At 46.1% G+C, this 12,622-nt stretch overlaps 1 protein-coding gene across 5 annotated transcripts in view; it reads right to left on the reverse strand.

The window, feature by feature from the left end:
- LOC106571556 (1-phosphatidylinositol 4,5-bisphosphate phosphodiesterase beta-1) overlaps positions 1–12,622 on the reverse strand; it is a 227,969-nt gene that overhangs the window by 181,495 nt on the left and 33,852 nt on the right. The gene's annotated exons all lie outside the window — the stretch shown is intronic.

Genomic DNA, 12,622 nt, shown 5'->3' on the forward strand with positions numbered 1-12,622 from the left:
GCCGCCCGCCAGTCGGGCACAACCAGGGTCGCCCGCAGGCGCAACCATCACCGCCCGCCAGCCGGGCGCAACCAGGGTCGCCCGCCAGCCGGGCGCAGTCAGGGTCGCCCCGCAGGCGCAACCATCACCGCCCGCCAGCCTGGCGCAACCAGGGTCGCCCGCCAGCCGGGCGCAGCCATCGCCGCCCGCCAGCCGGGCGCAGTCAGGGTCGCCCACCAGACCTTCGGCGCGGCCAGGTGCGCCACCTAAGAGGGCGATGCCAAGGGTGGATCAGAGGCCACGTCCCGCACCTGAGCCGCCGCCGTAAGAAGGCCCAGCCGAACCCTCCCCTTCAGAGTCAGGTTTTGCGGCCGGAGTCCGCACCTTTGGGGGGGGGGGGGTACTGTAACGCCCTGGCCATAGAGAGGGTTTTTTTGTTCTTTATTTTGGTTAGGCCAGGGTGTTACATTGGGTGGGCGTTCTATGTTCCTTTCTCTATGTTTTTGTATTTCTTTGTTTTGGGCCGTGTGTGGCTCCCAATCAGGCACAGCTGAAGCTCGTTGTTGCTGATTGGGAGTCACACATAAGGAGCATGATTTTCCTTTGGGTTTTGTGGGTAATGGTTTCTGTTTAGATATTTTCCTAACAGGACTGTTTTGCTGTCGTGTTTTTGTTCATTTTTGTAGTGTTCTCTTTTGTTCTATTAAATTCCAAGATGAACACTAACTCCGCTGCACCTTGGTCAACTCTCTCTCCCGACAGCCGTTACAAAGCACATCAGGAGACCATTTCTGATGTCTGGGAAAAATCTAAACACATTTTTTTGAGAGAGTGTAGTTGCCCTTTAATTATAATTGGGCACCTAGCAAGAGTACATTTGGCTAGCGGTGTTTCTGTACTGTACAATGTAGGCCTGCAGTGTACATGATGTAATGGCAGAGTTTGCCCTCTCAATTGATACAAATCATCATAAAATCACTCTGCCAGGCAGGCCTACTTTGCAGTCAACATTTAATTGGAAAGGTTTTTTGGGGAATGCCTTAAGAAATGTTTATTCAAACAGTGCATTACGACTGAATTGCACATCGCAAAGATTCAACCAAGACTTTGGACCAAACTTTTTCAATACCTGGCTTGCATACCCATTGTTGTCATTTATTGGTAGATATCATAAGTTGAACGGTCTTTCTAAACGACACTACTGGCTACCGATGTCGTTACTCTGTGAGTTACTCCATGTGACAACCAGTGAAGAGCTGCGCACTCTTGCTGCGATAGTACACTCAAGGCACGCGTGTGAATATTTCACGTGCTTTACGATTGTGTAGGCTACTTTGTGCATTATTTTTCTATTGTAATACATCATTGATACCTCCACTACGCTACTTTGATAGAGTACGCATCAATGGGGATGCAGATCAGAGTATACGCAATGCCCACTGAACAAAAAGTGGGTATAGCCCCCACTACACCACCGTGCTAGAGCCTAAAGGGCTCTCCACAGTGATTTCACCCGTCTACGCATAAGGACCTAAGGAGCCCCATTTGCATCGCACAAACTACATAGAGAGCTTTGCAAACGAAGCTCCGTCAGACAGACTGTGTGGAGCCCTTAAGGCCCATGCATCTGACAGAGAGAGAGCTGTTTTGGTGGAATTCTCCACTCTGTCTGGCCTACACTCCTCTCCTGCGTTCTGTATATAACATATTTATTAAAATAGGCTATAGCAAATAGGAATCGGCAAATTTCTCGGAATGTCACTTGCGTGCTGCCCTGCTGTGTGCTGCGAGACTCTGTTCTGCGCGGCGCCAGTCAAGTTGAAATAGGCTAAACCAGAACCATATATATATATATATATATATAGAGTTAGGCCAATGAGCTTGAAAATTCAGCGTCACGTTCTCCTCCATAGCCGTTGCTAAGTGATAATTAACGCTTCCGCGTTGTGCTGTTCATTTATGATAGTTTTCAATACCTATGAAGATGTCCAGTGAAAGCCGATATGCAATTTGCTAACACTACAACACAGTAAAGACTTGGACACACAGTATGGTGAATGCTAATCAATAAAAACGTCTGTTCAATTCCTAGGGAACTGTCGGAGGCAGGCATCAACAACATTTCAAAAATAAAGCTCCATATGGGTGCTAATATAGCTGACCCTAGCCTAACTCTTTATAAACCCTGAGTGTACAAAACATTAGGAACTTTCCATGACAAAGACTGACCAGGTGAATCCAGATGAAAGCTATGATACCTTATTTATGTCACCTGTTAAATCCACTTCAGTCAGTGTAGATGAAGGGGAGGAGACAGGCTAAATAAGATTTTTTAAGCTTTGAGACAATTGAGACATGAATTGTGTATGTGTGCCATTCAGAGGGTGAATGGAAAGACAAAACTTTTAAGTGCCTTTGAACGAGGTATGGTAGTACAGTAGGTGCCAGGCGCACCAGTTTGAGTGTGTAGAACTGAAATGCTGCTGGGTTTTTCACCCTCAACAGTTTCCCGGGTGTGTCAAGAATGGTCCACCACACAAAGGACATCCAGCCAACTTAACACAACTGTGGGATGCATTGGAGTCAACATGGGCCAGCATCCCTGTGGAACACTTTCGACGCCTCGCTCACACACACACCTTGTAGAGTCCAATTGAGGCTGTTCTTTTTTAAAACATTTTTTTACTCCTTTTTCTCCCCATTTTCCTGGTATCGAATTGGTAGTTACAGTCTTGTCTCATCGCTGCAACTCCCTATCAAACTCGGGAGAGGCGAAGGTCAAGAGCCATGCGTCCTCCGAAACACAACCCAACCGCACTGCTTCTTGACACAATGCCCACTTAACCTGGAAGCCAGCCACACCAATGTGTCGGAGGAAACACCGTACGCCTGGCGACCGTGTCAGTGTGCACTGCGCCCGGCCCGCCACAGGAGTTGCTAGAGCGTGATGGGACAAGGACATTCCTGCCGGCCAAACCCTCTGTCACGTCCTGGCCAGTATAAGGGTTAATTGTCATTGTAGTTTGGTCAGGACGTGGCAGAGGGTATTTGTTTTATGTGGTTCGGGGTGGTGTTTTGGTAAAAGGGCGTTTGATTTAGTATTTCCGGGTTTTTGGTTTATGGTCTATGTTTATGTATTTCTATGTGGAGTCTAGTGAGTGTGTTTCTATGGTTGATTAATTGGGGTTGGGACTCTCAATTGAAGGCAGGTGTTTTCTCTTTGCCTTTGATTGAGAGTCCCATATATTAGGGTGTGTTTGTCATTTGTGGGAGATTGTTCTTTGTCTAGCATGTATGAGCCTGAGAAGACTGTCAGTATATCGTGAGTTTGTTTTGTTGTTTTTGGTATTCATTTTGAGTTAATAAATGTTCAAAATGAACAAAACCAGTCCTGCTGCATATTGGTCCTCCTTTTCCGACGATGATTTCGCCATATCGTCTGACGACGACGAAATCCCTGACACCCTCCCCTATCCCGGACGACGCTGGGCCAATTGTGCGCCGCCCCATGGGTCTCCCAGTCACGGCCAGCTGTGACAGAGCCTGGACTCAAACCCAGAATCCAATTGAGGCTGTTCTGAGGGCAAAAGGGTGTGCAACTCAATATTATGAAGGTGTTCCTTTATTTGTTATCTCCAATCATTGTTATCTCAACCATACCCTAACCACTGCTCATCGTGTCGAGTGGACACATAGCTGTTTCATGTCCCAGTAAACTAGGGTCGGGCAATATATTACGATAGCATAGTCTACCGACAATGATTAACAGCCATCGTCAACGGTGACGTCATCGTGATGTGACAGATAATGGTTTAGCCCAGAGCCATATACACTGAGTGTACAAAACATAACAACAGAACAGTGTGTGTGTGTGTGTGTGTGTGTGTGTGTGTGTGTGTGTGTGTGTGTGTGTGTGTGTGTGTGTGTGTGTGTGTGTGTGTGTGTGTGTGTGTGTGTGTGTGTGTGTGTGTGTGTGTGTGTGTGTGTGTGTGTGTGTGTGTGAGAGAGAGTGTGTGTAGGGTAGTGGTTAGGAAACACATGGGGGATTCATTTGGAGAGGATATGGATGTACTGTATGCACATGTCACCCAGCCTAGAAACACTAACACTCACTGTCTTACAATAACACACTCACGTGTGCAATTCGGCCATAAGTAGGCTACAAATATCCCCAAGTGGACTGAAATCCTGCCAAAAAGAGGATTCACACACTCACACAGACACAAACTCATCTGCACACACACACAGTGAAGATGTACCTGTGAACAATTGACTCAACAGCTACTTCCCTCCTTCTCTCCTCACACAAACACTCTTTTTTGTTACAAACAATGCTTGCTTTGTATTTTGTATTTATCACAATTGTATACATTGTGCTTTGTATCGTGAAAAGAGCAAACGCCAGCCTGGTAATAGTAGCCTATCACTTAGGCCTACAGTGTTTAGAAATAAATGTTGACTATTTGTCTGCTCTTCGATCGGTAACACCAACCTGTCTTTCACCAACACTCAGAACGTGTATTCATTCCGCCTAACAGTCGCAAAATGTTTCTACTGGACAAATTCAGGTACGTCCCTCCCCATTTCGTTCCGCTTGCTTCTGCTGAAGAAACGTTTTGCAACAGAACCGGCAGAATGAATACACCATGAGGGGTACACGCGCCAGTCAAGTTCACAACTTGATCCACAGGTTTCCCACCTCTGGTCATTTGGTTTCTCCCATTTCGGGGTGTTTTCATTGTTTATTAGAAACGCTAATGTTAATATGCAAATGTTGTCTTTGTTTTGATGAACGTGTTAATTGTTGGTCATTGTTGTATATATTGGGCAACAGTATTGACTTTCAAACATGATATCACTGTTTAAATACGAAATATTTTATATTATACGCTAGGCTACCTGTTTAAAGGACAAGTTAACCTATTTGTAACACAATTTATGTCAATTAAATGTTATAGAAGTGTTCAGAAATTGAAATTGTGTAATTTTTTACTTTAGCCGCAATGTTATATTCCATTTTGTTGGACTTGAGCAATACTTCTCCGTGTGCGAGCACGCACGTGCTTTCTTATTCCCATTGTGGTGACATAAAGCCTGCGCGTGCACGCACACGGAACGCTGCAGATCAAGCTTGAAATGACACGATTTAATGTGAACAACATCTAAAGACCTGCGTACTGAGAGCGTTGCTATTTCTAAAAGGACATATTTGGAGCCTTCGTTCAAGTTTTATCTGTGCCCCTGCAACTGCAGAACGCGCACCAGGAAGTATTTCGCTGGTGGGGTAAGTTTCTCCAAACCAAGTGAAATCGCAAAAAGTGTCTGGACACTTTTATAACATGTCATTTTTGGAGGGGTAAAAAAAAAAGTGAATTTGTCCTTTAAAGGTGTTAATGGTTTGTGCCAGGGTTATGCCGGTGCTCCTCATTCTGATAGGGTTGTCCTCATTCTGAATGTGCTATTTCTCTCTCTCTCGCTTTGTCTAATCTCTTTCTACTTTTGATGTGGTCCTTTGTAGCTCAGCTGGTAGAGCATGGCACTTGTAACACCAGGGTAGTGGGTTTGATTCCTGGGACCACCCATACTTAGCGTGCAAGTCTGTAAGTCGCTTTGGATAAAAGCGTCTGCTAAATGGCTTATATTATTAAACCATCCTGTTGTCTTCTCCACATGCCATCTGTACTTGTTGGACAGTGTTGTGCTAATGACATGGTGAGTATGTTTGTGTATGTTAGCTCAGCTGGATAACTGGAGGTCAATGGAGCAAGCCTTACTCTCAACGAAGCATATATCGCTCTCTCTATCTCTATCTCTGCTCTCTCTCTATTTCTCTGCCTTTCTCTCCCCTCCCCTCTCAGGCCTTGTTAATGAAAGGAGGACATGAGAAAGGAACCACATTATGATTTAAATATGCCTCTCTCCACCAGGGCTCTCACTAACCACATCTTAAATACCACTGCACCACCGCTCCAAATGGAGGTCTAGACCGCACTTACCATCCATTATTGATACAGTAGAGTCGGGCGAGGCCCTTTCAGTTCCATGTTCCATTTTAGAGTTCCATGTTCCATGGAGGCAACAGAGAGAAGACCACACAGTCTTAGCTAGACTGAAAGCATCGGGATGTTACTCAAAATGGGGGCACTGAAATATTCACAGTACATACTGTTGAGGCATTGAAGGCAGGCTGACATGGGCAAGTGTTCTACTGCTCGGTCTATGGGATTACCCACACAATTAAATATACATTTTTGTGATTTAGAAGATGCTCTTATGCAAAGTGATTTACAATAAGCTCATTTAAGGAAGGTAAAGCAACCACCAATTGAAAGTAAATCAAATCACATAAAATCTAATCATGTATCCTTCCACACTACAAATGAGCGTGGAGATGTTTCTTCGGGGCCAGAAATGACAATTGTGATTGGTGGAAAGCAGGGTACAGAAGTATCACAAGTCATTTCTTTTCACCAACCAACGTCACAAGAACGAAATGCAGCCGTCGCCGAGTCTAAGTAGCCTCAAATTTGGCCACTCTGCACCAAGCCACTGCCAAGTCAAATGGTAAGGGAGAGAGAGGGAGGGAAGGAAGGAGCCTACCTTTCTATCATCTTATTTCACGCTAATTTGCTAAAATTGTGTCTTTGAAACGAGCTGTATTATGATTATGTGTTAACTGAACTCCCTGCTCTGACCAGAAGGAAACCCTGTCTGCGTCCCAAAATAGCACACTATTCCCTACATAGTGCACTACTTTTGACCAGAGCCCTCCACTCTACGGTTCCTGGTCAAAAGTAGTGCACATTCGTAGGGAATAGGGTGCCATTTGGGAATCTTTGTAGAGTCTGGACCTCCACTCATAGCAGTCAACATTACAGCAGGCTGGTGATCCACAGGGTCACTCTTTCACTCTCAAAGAATGTGCACTGACTATTTCTCTCTCTCTCGCTTTGTCTCATCTCTTTCTTTCTCATACTTTCTCTCTCTCTCTCTCTTGCAGTGCATGCTGGGAGTTTTTTGGAGGTGGAGTGTTTGGTTTAGAGGGCTCTGTCCTAACTAACTTTCTTGATTCTTTTCTTGGTCTTTTCTTTCAATTTCATTTTCTATGGTGGAGGGTTAATGCACTATTTGTTTTAGAGGTATCCACAGGTTTCTTCAAAGTTAGGGTGGAAGAGGACAGAGTAAGTTTCCTTCGACAAGAGTGGTAGTTGCAAATGTGCCTCTGTTTATTACGGATGATCAAATCAGGAAAGAGCTGAGTGGTTTTGGTAAGTTTACTAGTGGTTTTCGTGTACTGTCGGCAGGTTCTCAGGCAGATGCCGTTAAGCACGTTGTTTCGTTCCGGAGGCAAGTGTTTATGTTTCTGAATAACAATGAGCAACAGCTAAATGTGCATTTTAAAGTGAGGCATGGGGAGGGGCTCTATGCAGGGTTTGCCAGCACAGATAGTCTACGGTGTTTTGAGTGTGGGGATTTGGGCATAAGAGCTTTGCGTGCCCACATAAAGGCCATAGACAAGGTGAGGGCACAAGCCCTAGTTGGGGAAATCGTGGTCAACGTGCAGGGGGTAATGAGATGCAGACAGCAGAGGCTGGGCCTAGTCATGCCAGCGATGGTGGTGTAGATGAGGCTGGGCCTAGTCAGGCTAGAGATGGTGGGGTAGCGGAGGCTGGGGCCTAGTCAGGCTAGAGATGGTGGGGTAGCGGAGGCTGGGCCTAGTCAGGCTAGAGATGGTGGGGTAGCGGAGGCTGGGTCTAGTCAGGCTAGAGATGGTGGGGTAGTGGAGGCTGGGTCTAGTCAGGCTAGAGATGGTGGGGTAGTGGAGGCTGGGTCTAGTCAGGCTAGAGATGGTGGGGTAGCTGAGGCTGGGCCTAGTTATGCTATGGATGGTGGTGTAGATGATGCTGGGTCTAGTCAGGCTATGGATGGTGGTGTAGATGAGGCTGGGTCTAGTCATGCTAGAGATGGTGGGGTAGCGGAGGCTGGGTCTAGTCAGGCTGGAGATGGTGGGGTAGCGGAGGCTGGGTCTAGTCAGGCTAGAGATGGTGGGGTAGCGGAGGCTGGGTCTAGTCGGGCTAGAGATGGTGCGGTAGCTGAGGCTGGGCCTAGTTATGCTATGGATGGTGGTGTAGATGATGCTGGGTCTAGTTATACTATGGTGTAGATGATGTGGTGTAGATGATGCTGGGCCTAGTCATGCTATGGAGGATGGTGTAGATGATGCTGGGTCTAGTTATGCTATGGAGGATGGTGTAGATGAGGCTGGGTCTAGTCATGCTATGGATGGTGGTGTAGATGATGCTGGGTCTAGTTATGCTATGGAGGATGGTGTAGATGAGGCTGGGTCTAGTCAGGTTATGGATGGTGGTGTAGATGATGCTGGGTCTAGTTATGCTATGGAGGATGGTGTAGATGAGGCTGGGTCTAGTCATGCTATGGATGGTGGTGTAGATGATGCTGGGTCTAGTTATGCTATGGAGGATGGTGTAGATGAGGCTGGGTCTAGTCATGCTGTGGATGGTGGTGTAGATGATGCTGGGTCTAGTTATGCTATGGTGTAGATGATGTGGTGTAGATGATGCTGGGCCTAGTCATGCTATGGAGGGTGGTGTAGATGAGGCTGGGCCTAGTTATGCTATGGTGTAGATGATGTGGTGTAGATGATGCTGGGCCTAGTCATGCTATGGAGGGTGGTGTAGATGAGGCTGGGTCTAGTCAGGTTATGGATGGTGGTGTAGATGATGCTGGGCCTAGTTATGCTATGGTGTAGATGATGTGGTGTAGATTATGCTGGGCCTAGTCATGCTATGGAGGGTGGTGTAGATGAGGCTGGGTCTAGTCAGGTTATGCTAGTGGATGAGGAGAGGATAGTGGGGAAGTGTAAGAGACTAGGGGGGAGGAGGAGGGTGTCAAGCGGAAAATGAAAAAGGGTGTGGTCAAAGGCACCATGGAACCTTAGCCTGGTGCTGTGGGGGATGCCCTGACCAGAGAGGAAGGGCAGGTGGTCAGGATGGGAGATAGAGATGAGGAGGAAAGTGAGTCTGAGGAAGAGGATGAGGAGTCCGGAGCTGACAGCCAGTCAAGCAGAGGGGTCAAAGTACAGGGGGGGTGAGTTTTTTTTAAATGAAATGAGAAAGTTTCAGTAAAGAAAGACAAAAAGTCGAAGTCTCTCTCTCTCTCTCTCTCTCTCTCTCTCTCTCTCTCTCTCTCTCTCTCTCTCTTAGTCTTGATGTGGGAGATTGAGGCCATGAGGTGGAAAATTAACCTGGCTAAGCGGTGAACTGACTTGCTGCGACCGGGATGTTTGAGTCCCAAATGGCACCCTATTCCCTATAGTGTAATATAGTGTAATTCCCTATTCCCTATAGTGTAATACTTTTGATCAGGGTCCATAGGCATAAACAAATGACTGACACATGCAGAAACGACCAACCATAAACACTCAGTGGTAAACCACCCCGTTCACAAAAAAAAATGGATCTCTCCTACAGACGGTGTGTCACGTGGCTATATAAAGTAGGCAGACAGGCATCGAGACATTCAGTTACTGTTCAATTGAACACTAGAATGGACAAAAACGAGTAACGTAAGCAACTTTGAGCGTGGTCCAGTATGATCGTCGGTGCCTGGCGCGCCAGATCCAGTCTCAGAAACGGCCGCCCTCCTGGGCACTAAGGTTTACCGAGAATGGTGCGACAAAAAAAAAAATTCAGTCAGTGGCAGTCCTGATGGCGAAACCAGCTCGTTGATGAGAGAGGTAGAATGAGAATGGCAAAAAATTTTACAAGCTACCAGGCGGGCCACAAACAGACAAATAACGGCCAGTACAACAGTGGTGGGCAGAACGGCATCTCGGAAGGCACAACTTGTCGGTCCTTGTCACAGAGGACCACACCGGGTTCCACTCCTATCAGCTAAAAACAAGAAGAAACTGCTCCGGAGGGCACACGGTCACCTACACTGGACAATTGAGGAGTGGAAAAACATTGCCTGATCCAACAAATCCCACTTCCTCTTGCGTCATGCTGATGGCAGAATCAGGATTTGGCCCATCCTGCCTGATGTCAACGATACAGGCTGTTGGCAGTGGTGTACTGGTGTGGGGAATGTTTTCCTGGCACACGTTGGGGGGGGGGTCTGACCTGGTACTAGATGGGTGTACCTAATAAACTGGCCACTTAGGGAAGAGTTATAAGACAATGCAGATGTAATAAACATACCTGCTTTGCTTATGTGACGCACATCTCCATATGGTGAGCACTACAGGAGCACTTTACTCTACTCTACTTTACTCTCCTTTAACAACGTTCGTTTCCTTTCACGGAGGTGATGGAGACATTCACCAGCCTCTTTTCTCCATCCTTCTCCCCTGTTCTCTCTCCCCCTTGTCTTGCATTTCCTCTTTCTTATCACGCATTCTCTCCCCTCTCCTCCCCTCAGATCCGATCAATTAGTGTGTGTTTGCGGGGGTCAGAGTTCAACTTCCCATCCTGCCTGTAAAAACCTGCCTTTGAAGTGTCTTTAAGAGGACGGAGCTCCGCAGGAGGGCCTCGTGGAACAGCAGGGCCCCAGGATGAAGCTCCACGGTGGGGCCCAGTGCCCTCAGGCGCTACTGCAACACAGGGCTCTCCGCTCTGTGAATTAATGTTGAACTTTTCTTTTTGCAAACTACAATGGTAATTCAGCTGGTTGGTGCAACTTGTACACTGATTTTACGAGAATAAAAACCCCATCATTATCTCTCTCCGCTTATGCTTGACCGGATCTGTCAAACAACTATTCACTTATATTGGTCTTTTCACATAGATCTCTTCGGTCACGTATCAATCTATTCACACATTGAATTCACACGGTTTCGTTCTTTAAAATCCCACATCTGTTCCATTTACATGTCTTGTCCACTCCAACATGTCCGTCTCTGAGGATATTCATTTATGCAACAATACAGCCAGCAGAGGCATGGAGGAAGAGAGAAAACAATAGAGGACGGAGAGGGAGAGCGAGTGGGGGAGAGGGAGAACGGTAGGCACGTGAGTGAGGGAAGCGTTGCTGACAGCCACAGGGGTAGCTAGCAGCATGGTTGACAGCTCCCAGGTTACAAACCCATGTGCGCTCCGCAGGGTTCCTACCAGGGGAGGGAGGGTGTGTGCTTGGGGTAGGGAAATGGGGATTGAGTGAGAGCCTTGGGGTAGTGGGATGGGGGAGAGTTTCCTTTGGGTGGTGGGATGGGGGAGAGTTTGAGGGTAGGGGAGAGTGAGAGTGAGGGAGATGGAATGATTGCTTTACAGGGAAAGAGGAGGAATGATAATAATTTCTTCTGATTTACTGCAGAGCAAACCCTGACTCTTCAGGGTTTGGAAGAATAATACTTTAGTTTAAGACAGGACAGATATCAGAATATTAGCCCATAAGAGTGTTGTCAATTCCAACAGTTTCCATTTCACTTAGAAAACCATGTGACTCTTAAATCACCCAGGCAGCCAAATAGGGCTTTCCTCAGCACTGACAGGCTAGGCAGATATGCTAGCTCCATACAGTATTAAATAACAGAGTCTATATTGGGCTCTAAAGCTACAACTGTCTGTCTGTCTGTCTATCTATCTGTCCTTTCCAAAAATAAGAAGTGACAAATGGACAAGATGTATTCTGGGACAGTCTCCAAACTAGAGGGGCAGCCAGTGGAAAGTCCCCTCGCTGAGAAAGGAACCAAAACTCCCTGCACTGATACTGACCTGAGAAAGGAACCAATACTGACTACACCAATACTGACCTGAGAAAGGAACCAATACTGACTACACCAATACTGACCTGAGAAAGGAACCAATACTGACTACACCAATACTGACCTGAGAAAGGAACCAATACTGACTACACCAATACTGACCTGAGAAAGGAACCAATACTGACTACACCAATACTGACCTGAGAAAGGAACCAATACTGACTACACCAATACTGACCTGAGAGAGCTCACATACTGCTACCTTTGTTTTCCGTCTGTCATTCTCCCTACACTCTCGAACCTATCAATATTCAGTTTTATGATCTGTAAAACAAAGCAGGGCCCGTATTCACAAAGTGTCTCAGAGTAGGAGTGCTGAACTAGGATCAGTTTAGCCTTTTACATCATAATGAATAGGTGTGACGTGATCCTTGATCAGCACTATATAGCGTCCCAGTCCTCAAACCAAAATCTCTCTGTTTCTCTCTCTCTGGTTCAATGGACTTTATTGGCATGGGAAACGCATGTTTACATTGCCAAAGCAAGTGTAATGGATAATAAACAAAAGTGAAATAAATAATAAGAAATGAACATCAAACACTACACTTACAAGAGTTTAGACATTTCAAATGAAATATTATGGCTACTTTGTAAAAATGTTCAAATAGCTGAAGTACAAAAGGGAAAAGAAATAATGGGTTGTATTTATATTTGTGTTTGTTCTTCACTGGTTGTCCTTTTCTTGTGGCAACAGGTTACAAATCTTGCATCTGTGATGGTATTTCACCTAACAAATCTGTCAGTTTATAAAAATTGGATTTGTTTTTCTAATTCTTTGTGGGTTTGTGTAATCTGTGGGAAATATCTCTCTAATATGGTCATACATTTGGCAGGAGGTTAGGAAGTGCAGCTCAGTTTCCA

The sequence above is a fragment of the Salmo salar genome, chromosome ssa15 (assembly GCF_905237065.1).
Source record: "Salmo salar chromosome ssa15, Ssal_v3.1, whole genome shotgun sequence".
In the NCBI taxonomy this organism is placed as follows: Eukaryota; Metazoa; Chordata; class Actinopteri; order Salmoniformes; family Salmonidae; genus Salmo; species Salmo salar.